Source organism: Camelus ferus, chromosome 24, assembly GCF_009834535.1.
Source record: "Camelus ferus isolate YT-003-E chromosome 24, BCGSAC_Cfer_1.0, whole genome shotgun sequence".
In the NCBI taxonomy this organism is placed as follows: domain Eukaryota; kingdom Metazoa; phylum Chordata; class Mammalia; order Artiodactyla; family Camelidae; genus Camelus; species Camelus ferus.
In genome coordinates this window covers 23,574,624-23,598,383 of record NC_045719.1, presented here as the reverse complement: position 1 = coordinate 23,598,383, position 23,760 = coordinate 23,574,624, and the positions used below count along the sequence as shown (strand labels likewise).

Sequence of the window (23,760 nt, the reverse complement as noted above, 5' to 3'; positions counted from 1 at the left end):
AGTCAGAATACGATTTGAGAGACATGGAGGTAGTCAGTGTATTCACATTTTCGAAAATAAAAGCAAAGCCAACATGGTTAATGCATTAAATAACAATGTAATTTACTCATTTAAAATATTTGTAATATTACGTACTTGTTATCTCTTAACTGTGAACCTCTGGGAATGTTCTCCTCTTGGATTATACGAAATATCTGTAAATTGGTTTTGCTTTTGTACAGATAGAAGAGCCCTTACTGGGTGTCTGTGTTTAAGTGTTGTTTTGTTCTAGCAGGCAGTTACTCTCCTGGAGGATCTGCCCAACCCTTTTGAGGCTTGTTTTAAAAGTTTGTGATGCCTTTACTAAATTCCTGGGTCTTCTGTGTATTCTCTTGTTTGCTGCTGGTCATGATGTGAACACCAGGAGTTGTTCAGGCCAGAGCTCCCTGTTGTTCTTTCTTCGATAATTGCCTATGAAATGGCAATTGCCTCAGCTTAAAGCTTAAGCGAGCCCCATGTAGTTTATTGGAGCCCTTTCTCTGAGAGGCGCTCTCCTCCTCTGGTTCCCTGTCCTGCAGATTCCAGCCACCCAGCCTCCCTGAGCTCTCATGTCTCTGCATCATCAAGATGACTGTGCTGATCTATTTAGGGCCCCCTGCCTCACACCCCAGCCTAGGAAGTGCCTAGGAAAGAAAGCTGGAACAGTCAGTGGGCTCCCAGATCAACCTGTCACTACTTGTTGATCAGCTTCTGAAAGATATGTCATATATGTGGGGTGAAGAAGGGCTCGTGCTCCAGTACCACTTACTCCCCCACAGTCAGAGGTAGAGGTCTGCAGTTCCCTTAGTGGGGAATGGTGTTTAGCAACCAACATCGAGTGCTCAGGATGCTCATTGTTCCTGGGGCTTCTCTGTTTCTAGGCCCTTTTACTGCACACAGCTAAGAAATAGAGAGGTAAAAAAGTTAGATTATGTATATACACACACATATTTATGTCAAGGTCTGTATTTATTGTTGAAAACCATGAGTTCATACAAATAACTCTATTTCCAGTTCATCACCACAGGATTCACTTTTACTCTCTCCCATTCTGTAAATGTCTTATTTGCAGTATGTTTACTCATTTGCTCAATCCTATAATAATGGAGAAAATAGTTTTCAGAATTACTGACGCATACCACTGTGATAAATAAGCTTTCTAACCAGAGTTTAATGTTTAGAGTACTTATGTCTTTAGACTGAGGGTAGAGAGTAAAAATAGCGTGTTGAAAAGTTATTTACATTATTTCCCCTTTGGTTAATTATGTTTTATTCATACGAAGTAAAATTAGGTTTCCTCACTGGTTTATTTCACTTTGAGTATGTGAAGTGTCAACACAATTTCAAAAGTCAAAGCTATCCATGGAAGTGTCACTACCCCCTTCCTCCTCTAATCCCTTCCGATTTCCAGCCTTGAGGGTTGTTAATGAATCTCCTTAGTTTCTAGTTTATCCATCATGTTTCTTTCTGCAAAATTAAGGATGTACTTGTTTACGTATTTCCATTCTTGTACAAGTAGCGTCCTGTACATACTCTTTTGTCCTTTACTTTTTTCAGTTAACAGTATATCCTAGAAATCACTCCGTATTAGTTCACAGAAATGTGATGATAGCTGAAGTATATTAGGGTTAATGAGACTTTCTGAAGATGGTGCTATGTCCCCAGTTTGCAGGCTGATGACACGGATCCTGATCCTGTTTGACAGGGAGAAGTGACACGACTTTAGAAGAGAAGCCTTCACGTAAGCCAGGGGGCCTGGGATGCTGGGCAGAATGGAGGTTTTGGGTTTGGGTTGGTGAAAGGACACTTCACTGTGAGGAAAAACGAAGCCCTGTTTATTAGAGCCTGAGTTCTGATAAAATTCTATGTCAGAGCACTCATTTTCATTAAATGGGGAGTTATTATAAATGAGGAAAATTTGCTATGTAGATTTTTTTAAATTAATTTTTTTAGAGAAGTTTTAGATTCACAGCAAAATTGAGAGGAAGGTACAGAGATTTCCCGTATACCCCGCCCTGCCTCCACTCACGAGTAGCCTCCCTCGTTATCAGCATCCTCTGCCAGAGGGGTGTGTTTGTTACAATGGATTAACCTACACGCTTACAAGTGAGTAACCCTACCCAAGGGTTCACTCTTGATGTGCGTTCTGTGGGCTTGGGCAAGTGTAAAATGACAGGTATCCACCATTGTCGTATCATACATCGTATTTTCATTGCCCTAAAAGTTCAAAGTGATCTGTGCTCAGCCTGTTCATCCCCTTCACGCCCACAACCACTGATCTTTTTACTGTCTTCATGCTTTTACCTTTGGCAGAGTGTCAAATAGCTGCGATTATGTAGTATGCAGCTTTTTCAGATTGGCTTCTTTCACTTAGTAATATGCATTTAAGTTTTCTCCATGTCTTTTTCATGCCTTGAGAGCTCTTTCTTCTTATTGCTGAAAATTTTTCTGCTGTATAGACATATCACAATTGGTTTATCCATTTACCTACTGAAGGACACCTTGGTTTCCTCCAGGTGTTGTTGATTATGAATAAAAGCTGCTGTGCAGACTTTTGAGTGGACATATTTTCAACTCCTTTCAGTAACTACCAAGCAGCATGATGGCTGGATTGAGTGGTAAGAGTCTGTTTAGTTTTTTAAGAATCCACCAAAATGTCTTCCAAAGTGGCTGTACCATTTTGCTTTCCCACTGGCAATGAATGAGAGTTTCTGTTCGGCATTCTTGCCAGCATTGGGTGGTTTGGTCAGTGTTCCAAATTTTGGCTATTCAAATGAGTGTGTAGTGTTATCTCTCTGTTGTTTTAATTTGCATTTCCATGATGAAATGTGATGTGGAGCATCTTTTCATATGCTTATTTGCCATCTGTATATGTTTTTGTGAGGTGTCTTTTAAGGTCTTTGGTTCAGTTTTTAATCAAATTCTTTATTTTCTTATTGTTGAGGTTTAAGAGTTCTTTGTATATTTTAGATTACATTCTTTTATCAGATGTGTCTTTTGCAGATACTTTCTCAGTCCATGGCTTGTCTTCTCATTCTCTTGACATTGTCTTTTGCAGTGCATAATTTTTAGTTTTAATGAAGCCCAGCTATCCTTCATTTCTTTCATGGATTATGCCTTTGATGTTGTATTTATACATTGAATTTAATAGATCAAATTGGGAAGAACTGATATCTTAAACATTTTGAGTCATCCTATCTGTGAACGTAGACTATCTCCTCTTAGTTCTTTTTTGCTTTTGTTCATAAATTTTGCAGTTTTCCTTGTGTGGATGTTGTACATATTTTATTAGATTTATATCTGAGTGTTTCATTTTTTGAGGTCCTAATGTAGCATTTTAAATTTCAAATTCCACCTCTTCATTGTTGATTTATACAAAAGCAGTTGATTTTTTAATATATTAATCCTGTATCCTGCAGCCTGGTGTAATTGTCTATTAGTTTCAGGAATGTTTTTTATTCATTATTTTGGACTTCCTACATAGTAAATAATCATATCTGTGAACAGTAACAGTCTTCCTTCCCTATCTGTATTACTTTTTATTTCCTTTTCCTGCCTTATTGCATTAATAAGGGCTTCCAGTATGACTTTGAAAAGAAGTGGCTTTTACCTGATTATAGTGCAAAAACCTAAAGTTTCTTCACCTTTAATTGTGTTAGTTGTAGGTCTTTAATAGATATTCTTTATCAAGTTGAGGAAGTTCCACTTTATTCCTACTTTATTGAGAGCGTATGTCATGAATGGGTGTTGAATTTTGTCAGATGCTTTTCCTGCATCTATTGATATGATCATGTGATTTTTTTTTTTTTTTCAGCCTGCTGATGTGATGGGTGATTTTAATTGATTTTTGAGTGCTGAGCAACCTTGCATATCTGGGATAAGTCCCACTTACTTGTGTTGTATAATTCTTTTTATACATTGTTGGATTTGATTTGCTAGTATCTTCTTGAGGATCTTTGCATCTGTTCATGACAGATACTGGTTTGTAGTTTTCTTGTAATGTCTTTTTCTGGTTTTGTTATTATGGTGTTGTTGGCCTCATTGAATGAGTTAAAAAGTATTCTCTCTGCTTCTGTCCTCTGAAGGAGATTGTAGAAATTTGGAATAGAGTTGACCCTTGAACAACACAGATCTGAACTGCACAGGTCCACTTACATGCAGATATTTTTCAGTGGTAAATAGTACACTACTATGTGGTCCTTGGTTGGCTGAATCCATGAATGCATAGAAACTGTGGATCCAGGGGGCTGACTGAAAGTTATACACAGATTACCCCTGCATTGTTCAAGGGTCAACTGTTACTTCTTCCTAAAATTTTTGGTAGAAATCACTGCTGAACCCATCTGGGCCTGGTCCTTTCTGTTTGGGAAGGTAAAGTATTTATTCAGTTTCTTAAATAAACATAGACCTATTCAGATTATCTGTTTCTTATATGAGTTTGGGCAGTTTGTATCTTTCAAGGAATTGGTCCATTTCATACAGCTTACCAAATTTGTGGGCATAGAATTATTCATAGTATTCATTTTATTATAATCCTTTTAACGTCCATGGGATCTGTAGTGGTGTCACCCTCTTTCATTTCTGACACTAATCATTTGTGTCCTCTCTCCTTTTTCCTTTGTTAGCATGGCTAGAAGCTTATGTTTTATATTGCTCTTAAAGAACCAGCTTTTTTTCCTGTTGATTTTCTCTTTTTTGTTGTTGTTTTTGTTTTCAGTTTCATTAATTTCTCTTTAATTTATTATTTCCTTATTCTGCTCACTTTGGATTTAATTTTCTTTTTTTTTTCTTTTTTTTAGTGTACTAGGGTGGAAACACAGATTATTGATTTTAGACATTTCTTCATTCATAACATGCATTCGGTGGTCTATAAATTTTCCTTTAAGCACTAATTTTTCTGTATACCACAGATTTTGATAACTTGTGTTTTCATTTTCATTTACTTCAAAATATTTTAAAATTTCTATTGAGATTCCTTCCTTCCTCCCTCCCTCCCTCCTTCCCTTTCTTCCAGTTATATAGTGCTTGAGATCTCTTCTTTGACTCATGTATATTTTAGAAGTGTGTTGTTTCATCTGAATATTTGGGGGTTTTCCCATTATTTTTCTGTTCTTAATTTCTTGTTGAATTCAGTTGTGGACTGAGAGTAGACGTTATATTTCTTTTCTTTAAAATTTGTTAAGGTATGTGTTATGGCTCAAAATGGGGCCTATCTTGGTGAATGCTGCATGGGAGGTTGAGAAGAATGTTTATCCTGCTGTTGGATGAAGTAGACTGTAAGTGTCAATGATACCAGTTGATTGATGGTGGTGTTGAGTTCAGTTATGTCCTTCCTGGTTTTTTGCCTACTGGATCTGTCTATTTCTGATAGAGATATATTGAAAATTTTAATTATGATAATGGATTGTTCTATTTCTTCTTGTAGTTGTGTCAATTTTTGCTGCATGTAGTTTAATGCTCTGTTGTAAGGTGCATATGTGTTAAGGATTGGTATGTGTTCTTGAAGAATTGACCTTTTTGTTATGTAATGTGCTGCTTTATTGCTGATAACATTTGCGGCTCTGAAGTCTATGTGTCTGAAATTAATATGTCTACGCTTTCTTTCTTCCAATTAGTGTTAGTATGGTATATTTTTCTATATCCATTTACTTTTAATTTATATGTGTCTTTATACTTAAAGTGAATTTCTTATAGACATACGTAGTTCAGTCTTGTTTTTTAATCAGCTCTGACAATCTCTGTCTTTATTGCTGCATTTAGACATTGATATTCAAAGTGATCACTGGTACAGTTGGGTTAATATCTACCATGATGGTTACTATTTTCTATTTGTTGCCCTTGTTCTTTGTTCCTTTTTATTTCATCTACTCTTTTTTTTTTTTTTTTTGGCCTTTTGTGATTTTCATCGAACATTTTATATAATTCTATTTTCTCTCATTTCTTAGCCATATAAGTTATATTTCCTCTTTTTACTCTTTTTTGTTGTTGCTGTAGAATTTGTAATATACATTTACAATTAATCTAAGCCCAGTTTCAAATAATGCTGCTTTATGATATCTTATAATAAAATAATCCTAATTCTTCCTTTCCATCTTGTGTAATTGCTGTCATTTGTTTCACTAATGATAAGTATATATAAACATGTGTACAGGTTTATACACATATATACACACATGCACATATACATAAGATATATCCATAAGTATACATAACTGAATACCATTATTATTTTGAACAAATTATTATCTGTTAGTTCAAAGAAGAATAAGAAGAGTAAAAGTTTTTATTTTACTTTCACATTCCTTTTTGGATACACTTCCTTTCTTTATGTGGATCTGTGTAATTTTTCCTTCCCTCTAAAGAACTTTGTTTTTTTAATATTTCTTGCAAGACAGGTCTGTTGGTAGCAAATTTTCTCAATTTTTGATAAAGTTTTATTTTCCTTCACTTTTGAAGGATGAATTTGTAGGTACAGAATTCTAGGTTTGGTATGTTTTTCTCTCCACATTTTAAATATTTCACTCCAGTCTCTCTTTGCTTGCATGGTTTTTGATGTTGGGTGTAATTCTTTGTTCTTTTATGGGTAAGATTTTTTTCCTCTGGCTTTCATCAGAATTTATCTTTGACTTTCTGTAGTTTGAAAATATTATGCCAAGTTGGGGTCTTTTTTTTTTTTTTTTTTTTTTATTTATTTATTTGTTTGCATTGGTGTTCTTGGTGTTCTCTGAGCTTTCTGGGTCTGTAGTTATGTGCTGACATATATTTAAGGAGATTCTCAGCCATTACTGGTTCAAATATTTCTTCTGTTTTTTTCTCCCTTTCTTCTCCTTTTGGTATTCCTAGTATGCACATATACTTTATACTTTTTGTGCTTGTCCCTCAGTTCTTCAATGTCGGGGTTTTAATTTTTTTTCAGTCTTTATTCCCTTTTTCAGTTTTGGAAGTTTCTGTTGTGATAGCCTCCAGCTCAGAGATTCTTTCCTCAGCTCTGTGCTGTCTACTAAGAAGCCCATCAAAGCTGCTGTTCATTTCTGTTACAGTGTTTTTCATTTCTGACATCTCTTTTTGTTTCTTTCTTAGGGTGTCCATCTTTTCTTGCATTTCCTGTCTGTTCTTGCATGCTGTCTACTTTATTCGTTAGAGCCCTTACCATATTAGTTATCATTATTTCAAATTCATGGTCTGTAATTTCAACATCTCTGCTACATCATGTCTTTAAATTGTGTTTTTGTGATTTGGTATGCCTTCTACTGTTCACTTGATAGCCTCACATGATGATATGCTGGGTGAAGGACCCGCCGTAGATAGGCCTTTAGTGATGTAGTGAGGTGGCGGGATGGGAAGTATTCTGTAGTGCTAAGATTAGGTCTCAGGTTTGTCAGCCTGTGCCTCTGAACTGTGAACTTCGCAGGTGTTTCTCAGGGTTTTTCCTGCCCCCTTAGGTGGGACTGGATGGCTAGAGTGAGCTGGAGTTGGGTGTTCCCTTCCTCTAGGTTGTTAGGCTCTGGTTAGTTAGTTTCCCCTGAAGGCAGGCCTTGTTAAGAACAGAAGTCTTTGATGTTTCAAAATGGCTCCTTTTCCCCATCCCCTGCCAGAAGGAGGAAGGAGTTTTTCTCCAGTATTTACTCTGAGAAGCCGATGAGGCTCTTGGAGGTAAATCTCGCACATTGTTGGGTACCCTGGAGTCTTTAACCCACAGAGTTGTTCCTACTGAGCCTCCAGCAGTTCATCAGTTGCATTTCAGGGTTTCCTACCCTGGCGGTGGTTTCCACTGCTCATGAGTCTCTGCTCTGGAATGTTGTGGTTCTCTGTATCTGCCTGTTTTGTTTTTTTTGTCTCGGGGGCTGCAGTTTGCCCTGTGCCTTCATCTGCTCTCTTTCCGATCCTAGAAGAGTTGCTGATTCAGTCTGTTCAGCTTTTTACTTGTTAGGACAGAGTGACAACTTCTTGGCTCCTTACATGTGGAGCTGGGAACTGTATGTCTCTATAACTTTTTATAGGTTGAAATTTTATATTTCATTGAATTAAAGGGTAGTTTCAGATCCAGAATGAAGTCTAAGCTAAAAGTTCTTAAGAATTAGTGTTGCTGTTAAGGTTTGAGAAGCTATGAGGGTAGTCATAACAAGAAGACTATGTTCCTGAGCTTTACCTGGTTCTCTCCCACTCAAAACCTTGGCTAGAAGTTCCCTGTAATGATTGGGGCTTACCTTTATGCCTTCACCAGTCAAGAATCCCATTCCTTGAGAACAGAGTAATCTGAAGCTGGACCCATTTGTTATCATTTATAATATATCATCTAGTACACAACAAGCATCAGTTAGGATTCTCTCAGTTTCATGTTACAGAAAAATGGATTGTGTACTTACTTAAGCTGTAAGGTTGTTAGGATTGCTCTAATTGAGTAATTCTGGATTGTTATGAAGTTCCTTTGGCTTCACTCTTTTCTGTCTGCCAGCTTCATTCCCAGCTTGGTAGCCTGAAGCTTCAGTAGTTCAGGGCCTCCCATCCATGTATGACCATGTTGAAATGAAGATAACACTTTTGCCCAAATTCAGGCTGGAGCCCTCAAATTGATTTTGATTTGACTTCTTGGGGGAAGAAAGTATGCTGGTTAGCTCAAGCCAGCCAGAACTGACCCCTAGATGTGGGAGTGGATTTAACTTCTCTCAGAATACATGGAATGGGGGATGAGGGGTAGAGGGTGGGCTAGAGGCAGACACCAGAACAAAAATAAGTGTACCTTTAGGAAGTGGGAAGAAGGCGGTAGATGCTAAGTAGACAGCCAGCATTCATGAATTTTAAAATTCCTGCTATCAACTGTCTTCTGTTATGGTCCAACTATAAAGAAGAACACAGATTCCTTTAATTTATTCATTTATTTATTCATCAGATTTCTTGGAGGGGAGCCTGTTGTGGTCTAGTTGCTGTTCTGGGATCTGGGAATACAGAAGTAAAAAAGACTGAAGTCACCTGTTCTTGTGGAGCCTCCAGAGGTATGAGGGTGGAGGAGGCAGTTAAAAAACACTAATGTAAATGTGTACTGTGTCCAATAAGTGCTCTGAATGCAAATTAAACTGGGCAAGAAGAATGAGTTGTTGTGGCTGGTGTGGAGGATTGCTGTCCTGTACTTGGTGAAGAGGGAAGTTCTCAGTGAGGGGATAAATGAGTAGAGAGTCCTGGATACGTGAACCAGTGAGCCTTATGGGTGTCTGTGGAGGAGTGTTTTCAGGCAGAGGGGGGAAGCAAGAACAGAGCCTGGAGACAACATCATACTTTGCAAGATAATGGAAGAGCAAGGAGGCTATTGTCTCTGGAGCAGGGTGAATGAGAGGAGGGGAGCTAGGAGGTGATGTCACAGAAGTAGGAGTCCGAGTGATGTAGTTTTTGCTTCTACTCTGAGTGAAAAGAGAATCTGGAATTTTTTAAGCTAAGGAGTGACCTGATATGACTCAAGTTTTAAAAGGCTTGCTTTGGCTGTGTGTTGAGAACAGACTGTTCCAGAACTTCTGCCTTTTGATCCTCAACAGTTAAGATTGTATTTGGACCAGTGTACCAGTGCTGGAGGTAGTGAAAAATTGTTGGATTCTACATGTATTTTGAAGGTGGAGACAGGGATTTATTGATGAAAAGGAGGGGGTGTGAGGGAGAAGAGTCAAGGTTGACTCTATTTTGATCTGAACATTGGAAGGATGGAGTCACCATCAACTGACAAGTGGAAGAATGCAGAAGGAGCATGTTCTGTGGGAGGAAACTTAATAATTGGGGGAGGGGAGTGTTTCTGGAGTTCACGATGCATATCAGATATTCAACCAGATGTGTCTAGTAGGCAGTTGAACTTAGGAGTCTGTAGTTCAGGGTAGAGGTCTGGGCTTGAGGTAAAAATTTTGATATCATTGGTATACAGGTGGTATTTAAACTTCTGAGTAAATGAAATAAGAGCAAGTAAAATAGTCCAGAAGATGGTTAAAAAACAGAGGGAGGTGAAAGGAGAAGAAAAAGAACTAATGGGCTATCCCCAAATGCAGCGGTCAAAATAAATTCAAATTTATTACCTATCATAGTCAATGTCAGTGTACTAAATTCTTTAGAAGACAAACAATAGCTGGCTTAAGAAAAGTTATCACTAAGCTGCTGTAAGAAACACTTAAAACATAAGGATATAGGTTGAAAGCTGAAGGGTGGAAAAAGATACACCATTCCAATACTGACTAAAAGAAAGCTCATATAACTATATTGGTATCAAATTAAATACACTTCATTAGAAATAGTTATTAGAGATAAAGAGGGTCAGTAAGTCATGATAAAAGGTTCAATTCCCCAGGTAGGTATAATGCTCAACTTTTATGCTGTTAGAAAAGGCCTCAAAACATACAGTGCAAAAATTGACATTTTTTATGAATTGTACTTTTATGAAAATAGGAAAATATTTCTCCTTTTAAGAATTGATGCTTTATGATTTTCATTCTTTTTTAGAGGTCTTCTGAAGAACAGAAAATTTACTTTAAAAAAGAAAGTTAAAACTCTCTCTTTCTAGTTACTGTATGGGTCATTGGACCTTTTTATGAATCTAAGATGCTATAAATTCTTACATCACTGTATCTTTATATTGGAAATTTCATCATCCTAGATTTTATCATTAGTCTTTATTCCCAACTATGCTAAGAAAAACTAAAATAAAAAATGGAAGAATGAAGGAATTGTCTAGAAAGATGATGGAATACTCAAATCAATGCTATGGCATTATCTTTGAGTCTTTATTGCATTGCCTCAAGAGTTGCACGTATTTTAAGAAAATACAAATGAAGTCTGGAGGTACCATCTTTGTAGTCTTCTTTTAGTTTTCATTGAACACAGTTGAAAATTTAGAACTTTTCATTTTCTATCCATAATGGTTAAGAGTAGAAAAGTTGACAGAGGAAGACATTTTACAGTTGTTAGATGGATAAAATAATGATCAAAATAGACAGTAGGACTCTAGGCCCTAATTACAATGGTGAACTTGATCATATGAGTGAAATCTTAGACTGTGAGTCATCAGATGGCAATATCCTACATGAATTTTCTTGAACTCAAGAACTGATCAGTGACAGTGTATTTCTGTGGTTTCTATAAAGGAAATACGGGCTTTGCATCAAGTTAGTCATTAGGCAGAAAGGGCTTCATCATGCAGTATTTTGTGACAAAAAACTAGACTGTCCCATTTTGCCAGAAGGATGTGTGACAATATTCTTGAATTTCATATAATGCTGTGCATGAACTTGATGCAGTTTGCACTTGAAGAGTGTTGAAGGCAGGTGTGTATACAAAGGTGATAGGAAGAGAACATGTAATAGAGAAAAGAAAACAAGTCATTGGCTTGATCATTCTGATGGATGTTTATAAATCTGCAAGTGAAAATATTTTACAGTCAGGGAACAAAGAATATGGGTGTCAAACTTATAAGCCATCAAAATTTTCAGAAGCACTACATTTCTACAATGCAAGTTCAAGAAGCAGCAGAAGTAATGATCATCTATTAGAGATATATTTGAAATCTGGAATCAGATTTTATAAAACTGTATGTCCCACATGTCAGTTGATGACCAGTTTTATTCAAATGATATAGCCCTTTCATGTGTGTTTGTGTATGTATGTGTGTGTGGTGTGTGTAAATGTGAGTACATATGAATATAATCACATACGTATTTGTAGGTATGTGTGTGTATAATATACATATGTGCACATACCAGGAAAATATAAAAATATGGGGTTTCCATTTCAATTTTGACTAGTTTCCAGCTAACTTGCTTTTTTTTAAACATTCTTTATAGATTTATAATCATTTTACAATGTTGTGTTAACTTGCTTTTTTACTATCCTTTTATTTTTCTGTATTTACCATCCTTTTATTTTTACTATCCTTTTATTTTTATTTTATTATCTTTGCCTCCAGCAGTTGATGACTGTGCATCCCTTTCAAGCACACATGAAATATTCATGAAAATTAACCATCTGCTTGGCTATAAAACCTCCACAGATTTCAAAGGCTGAGTTCTGTCACTATAGGCAGTTACAATAGAAGCCATTTACAGAAGGTAATTAGAAAAAGTCCCATACATTGAGAAATTTAAAATAATTTCTAAGCAGCTTAAAGCTCAACAAAGAAATTAGGAATTTCAATGGAAATGAGAACATATTCAGAATTAAATTCTAGCAAAATACTTTAAAAGTTGTGTAATATAGTTAAGATTGTATTTTAAGAAAGAATAAATGATCAGGATGAATAAACTAAGAATCCAATTTAAAAAATGACAAAAGTAACTACAGAATAAACCCAGATAGGGTAGAAGGAAGGAGATGAAGATGAACATAAACTTATGACATAGAAAACACACAGTAAGTAGTGAGGATGATAAAGTCCAAAGCTGGTTCTTTGAAAGTCAAATAGTCAAACTTCTGGAGGGGAAAGCACCAATGCTCTCATGAGTTCAGGGCCTGCCATTGTCTAGAAGGCCACAGTTAGGGATGTATTTAACCCCCAGCCATGCAGGATGATCCACTTTTCTGCCACCATGTCTTGAAATTCATCTGCATTAAACTTAGTAAATCCTCACTTCTTGGATGATACGGGTCTTTTGGGGCCAGGGAACTTGAACTTGGCCCTGCATAGGACCTCAGTCACATGCAACTTGTTCTGCAGCTGTTCTGGTTGGACATGATGCCTTGGCCAATGTGGCCCCTGGGCTCCCAGTGCGCTGGGACTTTCCAAAGGCACCTGGAGCACCTGTCTGGAGCCTAGATTGGGGACAGCATGAAGTTAGACATGAATGTCCACAGGAAAGGGCTGTCTCCAAGGCCCCTTGGAGCAGTCCATACAAGCAGCAGGCAGTGTGCACTACTGAGGGGGCTCCTGTTTGCAGCCACTGCACACCAGGCCCCCTGGGGAAAAGAGCATGGCAGGCTTACTTGGCTGCAGAATTTTAAATTGAATTACAATGAACATATGGAAAATTACACAAACCATAAGTGTATAATAAATTTCTACAAAATGAACTCACCTGTGCAGTCACCACCCACATTAAGAAATGAACGCTACCACTGCCAGCACACCACAGTTCATTCCTTATGCCTCCTCTGTTATTAACCATCTCTCACCCAGAAGATGCTGGTGTTTCTCTGATTTTCATTACCAAATACTAATTTTGCCTGTTTTCAAACTTTATGTAACTGGAATTATCTAGCATGTACCCATCTAAGCTTGACTTCTACTCAGCATGTTTGTGGGATTCAGTATGTACTATTCGTCTAGGAATCGTGTCATCATATTTGGGAGTATTTCACAGTTCGTTACGCTGTTGATGAATGTTTAGTGTGTTGCTGGTTTCTGCTATTCTGAATAATGCTTCTATGAATGTGCTTCTGCCTGTAGTTTTTTAAATTGAGTTATAGTCAGTTTACAATGTTGTGTCAATTTCTGGTGTACAGTGCAATTCTTCAGTCATACGTGAACATCATACTATTTTTCACCATGAGCTACTATAAGATATTGAATATATTTCCCTGTGCTATACAGTATAAACTTGCTTATCTATCTTATATGTACTGTGCATTTTTTTTAGTGTACATATCATGCATGTGTGCACTTGGGGTGGGATTGCTTTCCAAAGTGATTTTTACTGATTTTTATCCCTAGCAGCATTAAATCAATTTCCATTCCTCTATATCTTCACTAACACTTTAACTCTGTATTGCTTATAAAACTTATGTTTTTAATTTATGTTTCCTTGTTGATCAGTTATGTCATATTCCTTTTCATCTCTTTATTAGCCGGTGTGTTGCCCTCTTTTTTGAATTGTCTGTATCATTTGCCTGTATTTTATCTTCCCGACTTACAGCCCTTTATATGCACAGGACACGTGTATTTCAGATGCCTTTTCCCACTCTTTCACTTGCATAATCCCTCGCTTAATGATATCTTTTGAGGAACAGAAGTTTTTAATTTTAGTGAAATCTAGTGTTTTCCTTTTAGACATCTTTGGAAAAATCTTTAAAAAAATCTTTTTACTAATGTCTTGAAGATATCTTTGGATGTTTTCATTTAGAAGTTAATTGTTTGACCTTTCACATTTAGGCAGTAATTCACCATTAATTGATTTGTTTGTGTATATGATATGAAGGGTCAAGAACTGTTTTTTCCCATATGAAACTTCAGTGGTCTCATTCCCATTTATTGGAATGTTCCAGCAGGGCCATCTTTGTCATAAATCAGACAGGTATTTTCTGGACTTGCTGCTCTATTTATCTTTGAGCCAATTTGAAGTTTTTTTAATGACTAGCTTTACAGTGTATCTTCTTTTAGTATGTTTTTCAACTGTTTCTTCTTCAAGAGTATCTTGACTGTTATTGGGCTTTTGCACATCCATTTTGTCAGTTTCTAAAAGCATTATGGTTTTGATTGGAACCACACTGAATCTATTAATTTGGAGAGAATTTACATCTTTTAGTATGGTGTCTACCAACACTCCATACAGTACTACTCCATAAACACGGTGTAGTTCTCCATTTATTTAGGACTGCTTTAATTTAGATTTTGTAGGTTTTTGTGTCAAGATCTTATACATCTTTTGTTAGATTTATTCCTTGGCTGTTTGATTTTTTAATGTTAATATAAATGATGTCTTTTTAAAATTGCACAAATTTCCTTTGCTACTATGCAGAAAGACACTTGATTTTTGTATATTGAACTTGTATCTATTTTCATGATTTGTAAATTGTTTTGGCTATTCTTCATGTATAATTAGGTCATCTGCTAATAATGGCAGTTTTATTTTTTTACCTTCTTATCTTTGTAATTAAAAAGTTATTCTTATTACACTGACTAGTACATCTGTTCCCATCTGTAGAGATTTCTTGATCTCTGGGAGGAAATAACTGACCATTAAAAGTGATGTTAGTTATAGGTATTTTATAATTGCTTTTTATCAGATAAAAGAAATTCTTCTATTCCTAGTTTGCTGTGACTTTTTAATTAATAACAAAGCTTGATTAGAGAGGACACCAAAAACACAAGTAATAAAAGAGAAAAATTGATGAATTGGACTTCATTACAATTAAAACTTCCAAAACCCATCAAGAATCATCAAAAGATAAGCCACAGACAGAGAGAAAATGTTTGTAAGTCATATTTCTGAAAAAGACTTGTATAAGAATAAAATGAATTATTTAGGGAAAAAATGAGCAAAAGATTTGAATAGACACTTTAAGAAACTAAGGCACCGTGAAAAGATGCTTAACCTCATTAATCATTTGGGAAATGCAGATTTAAAACCAGAAAAGATACCACTTCACATCCACTGAGATGGCTGTGATAAAAAGGCAGACTGGTGTTTGTGACCACGTAGGACAACAGAGACCTGTAGGCATTGCTGATAGGAATGTAAAGAGGTGCGGCCACTGCAGAAGACAGTGACAGGTTTTATTTATTTATTTCAAAGTTAAATAGAAATTTACAGTGTGACCCGTTAATTCCACTCTACCCAAGACAAGTTAAAAAATTTCTCTACACAAAGATTTGTCTGCAGATGTTCATGGCAGTATTTTTATTATAGCCAAATGGTGAAAACAGCCCAAATGTCTATCAACTGATGAGATGATAAACAAAATGTTTGTCTGTCTCTACAATGAAATGCTATTTGGTAATGCAAAGGTAAAAAGTACTGATTCATCTCTGTATCATGAATGAATGTGAAAAGCACTATGCTACATGGAAGAAAGAAACAGAAGACCATATATGAGTTTATTTATATGGAAGGTCCAGAAAAGGCAAAGTTGTAGAAAAACAGATTAGTGGTTGTCTGGGGCTGGAGGTGGGAACAGGGAGTGCCTGCACGTGGGTGTGAGGGATCTTTTTGTTATAATGGAAATGTTCTGAAACGATTGTGGTAATGGTTGTACAACTCTGTAAATTTACTAAAAAAATTGAGTTGTGTATTTAAAATGAATTGTATTTTATGTAAATTTTACCTCAGTGAAGATGTTAAAAAATGGGTGTTGAGTTTCATCAAATACTTTTCTGCACCTGCTGAAAATTTATATGACTTTCACCTGTATTAATTTTAAAAATTAAAAAATTTAGTATTAAAGCAGTTTTATATCTTGGACTGAGTATAAATTGGTCTTGGTAGATTTTATTTATGTTACCACTAGGTATGATTTGACTAATATTTTGTTTAGGATTTTTTGAGACTTTATTTATGAGAAAAAATGGCCTGTCATGTTTTTTTCTTACAATGTTCTTTTCATGTTTTTATTTCACTGTTCTCCATATAAGCATTTGTAAGATTGATGGTAAATGTTTTTCATTGTACGTTTTGAAGAATTTACTGTTGAGGCCTTATGGGCATGCAGTTTTTGTAGGAAAGTTTTGAATTACGTATTTAATTTCTTTAATACATATTTGTGTCTTCAGATTTTCTATTTCTTTGTCATCTTTAGTAAGTTGTGTTTTCCTAGGAATTTGTTCATTCGTCCTTTTTCAAATTAACTGGGCCAGAGTTATTAATTATAGTCTGCAAAATCCTTAGTACTGGCCTTCTTTCATTCTTGATTGGAATTTGTGCTTTCTTTTATTTTCCATTATGAGTCTTGATAAAAGATCTTTTATTTATTTCAGTTTTTCTTAAAGAGCCACCTACTTTGATTTTTCTCTCTTGTACATTTATTTTCTACTTAAATTTTTTACTGTAGTTTTTACTATTTCTTTTCTTCTATTTTGGGATTTTCCCCCCTATTTTCTATTTCTTGATAGGGTTATTGATAAGGATATTTGACTGCTTGCTTTATCACTCCTGTGAGAGGTCTGTTAAAATCCACTGTGGTTGTAGATGTGTCCATTTTTGCCTGTATTTTGGAGCTGTCTTTTTTATGTTTTTTATTTATAGTTCTTATGACTTTTTACATGGATCATCATATTTGTTGTCATAACGTGACCCTCTGTCTTGAGCCATGATTCTTGCCTTTGTTCTCCATTGTCAGAGATTAAGATGACTTTACAAGTTTTATTTCACTTGATGTTGGCATGTTTTTTACCCTTTTACTTTAGCCATTCTGTGCTCTTATATTTTAAGACATATCTCTTGTAAGCAGTATAAAATAAGATTTTAAACTCTTCTCTCATAATCTGTGTGAGGATTTTCCTGTAGTGTTTCTTTTAGTGTGGGCTTGCTGACATCAGATTGTGTGTGGGGGGATGTCTGGGTGGGTGTGTGAAAATATGTTTATTTCACCATCATTTTTGATGGATTTGATTCTTTTGGAATTCTACGTGGGCAGTTATTTTCTTTCCCAACTTTAAAAAGATACTCATTTTCTGTCTCACACTGTTGTGTGGATAAAGGTGTGTTCCATGACTTCTCTGCTGGGACTGCTGTGCAGTGAATGGGCCACAAGTGTTACAAGCAAACCTTGATTCCCTTTAGCTCCTGGCATGGCTTCCAGCAGCCTGGTCTCTAACCTGAGTGTGCTTTTCAAAGCATGCTGTGTGGTTGCAGGGTCAGAATGTTGGTAAAAGCCCCCCGTCAGACCTCTGGTTGGTGTGTTAGAGGGCACTGTCATGGTGTCCTGAGACCAGAGGACATGATGGATCCCATGATGCAGTTACAGGGGCCCCTCAGGGCCACCTCATCCAGAGTCCTCGTCTGTCTCATCAGCTTCCACTTTTTTGTTGCTTTGGCTCCTCTTTCATCCACTCCCTTCCCCCGTATCATACTACATTTAGCTACTTCTGTTAACCAATATGTATTAGCTAACACGCACTAAGCAACATTTTATATTCTCAGTTTACAGTTATATTCTCAATGTTAAATGATAGTGAGTTGAACAATAATTTCATTAACAAATACATCCTACTAATTTAATGTAGCATTTTTTTGGCCCTACTAACTTTTTTTCTATGCTAAATTTTAACTTTTCCTAGAAAAAATTAATTATGAAGATATTATATCAGACATCCAAAAACATTTAAAGACTAACATATTGAGTAACCATCACCTAACTTAACACAATATTGCAAATAAAATTGAAGTTCTCTGTGTCCATTGCCAGTCACCTCCCTCCGCTCTGCCGAGGTCACACGAATTGAATTTGGAATTTATTACTTCCATGCATGTTTACATCCCTAAGTAGCATTCTTCTTTTAAAAAGTATGTAAATAGTTATTATCCTGTGTATCTTTCTGTAATTATATATAATTATAAATGTTATGTTTATTTCTATACTTACAAATTTTTCAACATTGTTAGTTTTATCCATATTTATACTTTAATTCCTTCATTTTAATGATGCACGTATAACATTCTGTTGTATAAATATGGTCCAGTTTTATTATTAATACTTTTGTTGGTTAACTAGGTTATTTCCAATTTTTTTTGCTATTTTTATATATGTTACATTGAATGTTATAGTACATGTTTCCTTGGGCGTGTGTTTGAGAGATTTCATAGGGTATGTATACCTAAGAAGTGATGGGTTGTGGGATGTGTGCTCAGTCAGCTGTAGTTCTCACTCCCACAGGAAGTGTGTGCGCTCAGAATGTCCCGGCCTCAGCTGATACTTGATTATTACTTGTCATGATCAGTTCTAGTGGGCTAATGAGAGAGTGAGTAGCTGAGCTTATACCTTCTATCCTGTAATTATACTTTGTCTTTTATTTGTCTGTTTATTTAAATAGGGACCTACCTTGTCTCAGAGAAGTTAATTTTATAAAAAAGAATGTCTTTGTTGAGCCACAAACAATCCCTTAAGGAATTCGTTGTTTATTTGTGTCTGTTCCCCAAGTTATGAGCACGTGGTAAACTCATAATTATGAAACTGTCCATTTGTATATACTTTCAAATGATTGATTCTGAAATGTGATCTGTGGTCACCAAGTGGGCACCATGAAGGCACAGTGATTTTCATAGCAGTGAGGTGTGATTTGCCCTTTTCACTGAGTTGGCATTTGCACTGATGGGGCAGAAGCAGGAGTGGGTAAAGTGCCAGCATCTCTGCAAGAACCAAGAAAGTGGCATCAATCTGCAGTTATTTATGTTAACATGAATAGGTTTATTTGTATTATTCAGTGAATAAATAAATATTTAAAAATTTTTGTTGTTTCATTTTATAATAGAATAGCTATTGATAGATTTATATTACATAACCTAAAAAAAGCCTCTTCCTCTAAGAGTATGAAGAGGGCCTGAGACCACAAAGTTTGAGAACCATTACTTCAAGCACATGGTAGATATATGAACAAACAAGTATTTTATTCTTTCTGATGCTGACCAGGGTCTTTGGGATGGAAAAGTCAGATAATAGAATTCCTTTAGTAGATAAATTCAGTCTTATCTTCAAGTTATATGTGACTCTTAAGTCAATTTTCAATTTGTTGCCTTGAAATTTTGTTTATAACTATATTACATTTGTAAATAAAATATTTTGCAGGCGGTGACCTTAAGGAAAGAGTAAAAATGAATTCCGATGGAGTTGCCCCTTTTGTCTCCAAAATAAGAGCAGTGATTAATGAAATCGGTAAGCACAATTAAATTGTTTAACATGCTGAAGATGACCTTAAATGTCAGATTTAAAAGTTGCCCACTATGTTGTATATAAGCTTTGACTAAAATATATAATTAGATTGTCATGACCTATAGCTGGTTGTAAAGCAGCATGGAATATATTTAATTTGAAAAATTTTGGAAAATATTTTATAATGAAGATGCCTCCTATTTATGATGACGTAGCATATAGAGGTAGTTATTAGGAAACAGAATAATTTGGCGTAAGCCTTTGATGTAAAGTGTCTATATTTCTTAAATAATTGCACCAACATTTATGGATTTGGAATTTTTTTGTGTTTTATGTAAATAGGATCATACTGTTTCCTTAGACTTCTGTGTAATGTTTATATTTCTGTACATATCCAGTTACTTTTTTATTAATACTTTTTAATATATTGCTGCATAGTAATCCATAGTCTTATCCATAATTTTAAATTATTTCTTCATTAGGGTTTTTTCTTGTTCTTTTGGTTTTTTGTTTTTGTAGGTTTTTTGCTGTTTTTGTTATTTATGATAAAATAGTGATTATCTTTGTACAGAGTCTTTTAGAACATTAGTATGTGCTTATAGGCTAGATTTCTAAACATGCTGTTGCAGTTCTGAGTATCATAGGTTCATTTTCCATGTTAATAACTCCTACCAGATTACATTGCAAAAAGTTTATAGTAATTTATATTCTTATCAATTGCATGACAGTACCTGTTTCCTCATATTCTTGTTAGTATTTAATGTTGCTGTTTTTTGAGTTTGCCAGAGTTACAGAAAAAAATACATCTTAGCATTTTAATTTGCATTTCCCCAGATGCTAGTATCATGTTATATCTTTTCAGATTAGATATACCTTTCCTCTTCTGTAAATGTCTTTTGTGTTCTTCATCCTTTTTTATATAGCATTATTTAATAAATATTTATTTTAAAGCCATTTTTATGTTAGTCATTTGCTGTAAATTTATTACAGGTTCATCTCTGAATGTTCCACCCTAAATCAGTTCCAGGAGCTTTAAATATCTAGAGGGTACTTAGTTCCCTTCATTATTATTTTCTTTTTTCCTTGAAGATTTTCCTTGCTAAATCTCACATATCAGTTCTTTCAAATAAATTTAGAATTACCAGTTTGAAAGTGAAGAAGAAAAATACTTTTGTGAGACTGTGATTGGAATTTCTCCTGATCTTGTTTATTAAGAACTGACATTTTTATGATACTGAGTCTTTCCGTCCACCATGTGCATGGCTGTCATTTTGGGGGGATTGTTCATGTTTTAATGTTCTTTGAAGCTTCCTTCATGTTGCCTTTGGTCTTGTATCTTTTTTCCGCTCTCATATTTCTCCCTAGCTGTATTATAGCATTTATTCCTTTGAGTGGAATGCCTGTATTTCTGTTGAAGTCTGGTTGTTATTATACGTCTGTAGGAAATTGGTTAAATTGTATGTGCTTATTTTGTATCATGCCAGCTTACTAACTACTGGTATCAGTTACTGTTATTTCTGAATTGTGTTTTCCAGAAAACAGAGAAGTTTTATTTTATATAAGCAATGCAGTTTTTCTCTCTTTTTTTTCCAACATTTTAATCTTAACATATTTTTCATATATTTTTATATTGGCTAAGGCTCATGGCACAATATACAATGTTAAGTGATCATGTTCATCCTACCTTTGAGTTTGGTGAATGCTTTTACTGTTTTGCCAATAATTATCAAATTTAGGGAGTTTTCTTCTATTTCAGCTTGCTTAGGAGTTTGTTGCTCTTTTATAATCGACAGTAAGGGTTAAAGTTCGTCAGCTTCCCTTTTGGTGTGTGTCAGGATGCTATACATTAGAATTTGTCTCGGTTCGCTTTTATTATACTAAATTGTATTAACAGACTTACTAATGCTGCACTGGCCTTATGTTACTAGGAGAAACACCACCTGGTCATTGTGGTTAGTTGTTATAGTTGTATTTAATATATGGTGCTGGATTCAATTATAGATTTTGATATAGTCATAGCTGAGATTGATCTACTTCTGTTTTTTGTGTTACCCTTTCTGGTTTAGTATCATGATTATACAACCTTCATAGAATGAAGTGAAAAGGTTTTCATATTTTTCTGCTGTATACAGGGATATCATCTGTTATTGGAAATATTAGTAGAATTTGACCCATGTGACATCTTTTGGGATCTTGTGTGGTTTTGTAATTGTTTACTTGTATTTGGCTGGGGGAGGGGCTAAGTTTTAAAATATATGTATTTGTTCTTGTCACCTTTCTACCTTTTGTTTATCCTGTGCCAGGGCTGCTGGGGACTCTCCTCTGCTTCTCTCTCCAGCTTCAACCACGTGGTCAGGTGGATGTCTTGAGGCAGAGCAGGGACTGGGTTTCCATGTTAGTCAGAGAGCTTGACCTTGGAAGGAAAAGTTGATGCTGTCTCTAATTTCATATATGTGCTAGGACAGATGGCTAAGACTGGTTCAGTTGTAAACATTACCCTGATGTTTCCTCCAGACCTTTTTCTATTTTATTGATTCTGAAATGGGACTTTTTCTGGGACTTTTTAAATGAAGGACTGTTCCTGTTTTTGTAATGGCATTTTCTTCTCAGTGATTGTAGCTGTAGCATTTCTGTTCTGGATCCTGATCCAGTGTATTTTTTTTCTGCTTCTGTGAGTTCCCCAATATTTGTTAATGATTCTCTTCATTACAGCATGACATTGGCTACAAAATTTTTAAAATGTCTTTTGTGGTGACTTAGATTTTTAGGGGCAGGTTAACACTGTCTTGCTCATCTGTTCAGTTAGTATATTAAACCAGATGCTGGCAAACTTTTTCTTAAAGGAACAGAGCAGATATTTTAAACTTCAAAGGACACCTTGGTTGCTTCCAAGTGTTGGCAATCATTAATAAAGCTGCTGTACACATCTGTGTGTAGATTTTTGAGTGGACATGTTTTCAACTCCTTTGGGTAACTACCAAGGTGGACGATTGCTGGATCATATGGTAAGAATCTGTTTAGTTTTATAAGAATTTTCCAAACTATCTTCCAAAGTCGCTGAACCACTTTGCCTTCCCACCAGCAATGAAGAGAATGTCTGTTGCTCTACATTCTTGCCAGCATTTGGTGTAGTCAGTGTTCCACACTTTGTCTATTCTCATAGATGTATAGTGGTATCTCCTTGTTGTTTTAATTTTCATTTCTTTGATGACATAGGATGTGGAGCATCTTTTCATATGTTTATTTGCCATCTGGTGATGGCATGTGTTAAGGTCTTTTGCTCAGTTCTTAATTGAACAGTTCTTTGTATATTTTAAATAACATTGTTTCATCAGATGTGTCTTTTGCAAATACTTCCTCCCAGTCTGTGGCTTGCCTTCTTATTCTCTTGACATTATCTTTCACAATGGGGAAGTTTCTTATTTTAATAGGGTCAAGCTTATCAATTATTTCTTTCATGGATTGTGCCTTTCATGTCATATTTAAAGAGTCATTGCCATACTCAAGGTTTCTAGGTTTTCTCCTATGTTATCTTCTAGGAGTTTTACAGTTAGATCTGTGATCCATTTTAAGTTAATTGTTCTGATGGGTGTAGGTCTATGTCTAGATTTGTGTTTTTGCCTCTGGGTGTCCAGTTGTTCTAGCATCATTATTGAAAAGACTATCAGTGTTCCACTATATTACCTTTATTCCTTTGTCAAAGATCAGTAGAGTGTATTTATGGGGTTGACTTCTGGGCTCAAATAGTTCTGTTCTTTGATCTTTCTAATCCTTTGCAAATCTCGATTACTATAGCTTTATAGTAACTCTTGAACTTTGGGGGGTGACAGTCCTCCAACTTTGTTCTTCTCCAATATAGTGTTGGCTATTCTGGCTCTTTTGCTTCTTCATATAAATTTTAGAATCAGTTTGTGAGTAGCCACAAAATAACTTGCTGTGCTTTTGACTGAGAATTGCATTATACAGATCACATTTGGAAAAGTCAACATCTTGACAATATTGAGTCTTATATCATTGCACACAGAATATCTTTCTATTTAGCTATCTTTAATTTCATGCATTTGGTAGTTTTTCTCATATAGATCTTCAACACATTTTGTTAGATTTATATCTAAATATTTCATCATTTGGGGGTATTAATATAAGTGATATTTGTTTTTAATTTCAAACTCCACTTGTTCAGTTGTTGGTGTACAGAAA

General features: G+C 35.4%; 1 protein-coding gene and 1 non-coding gene across 14 annotated transcripts in view; one reads left to right on the top strand and one right to left on the bottom strand.

Moving 5' to 3' along the window:
• Window positions 1–23,760, top strand: part of LOC106730885 (uncharacterized protein FLJ37310-like) — a 103,930-nt gene that overhangs the window by 20,390 nt on the left and 59,780 nt on the right. For 5 of the 13 annotated variants that reach the window (XR_004314987.1, XR_004314988.1, XR_004314994.1 and 2 more), the window contains one exon: window positions 19,477–19,563. The exons of 1 other annotated variant lie outside the window; for it this stretch is intronic. The gene's annotated coding sequence lies outside the window, so the exon portion shown is untranslated. Of the gene's footprint in view, window positions 1–1,683; window positions 1,760–2,534; window positions 2,637–8,908; window positions 9,012–19,476; window positions 19,564–23,760 lie in introns of all 13 variants that reach the window. 7 more of the 13 variants (XR_004314983.1, XR_004314990.1, XR_004314986.1 and 4 more) reach the window with 5 other exon arrangements.
• On the bottom strand, window positions 12,840–12,973 carry LOC116659690. The gene has a single exon (XR_004315058.1). It is a non-coding gene; the product is annotated as a small nucleolar RNA SNORA70 (small nucleolar RNA).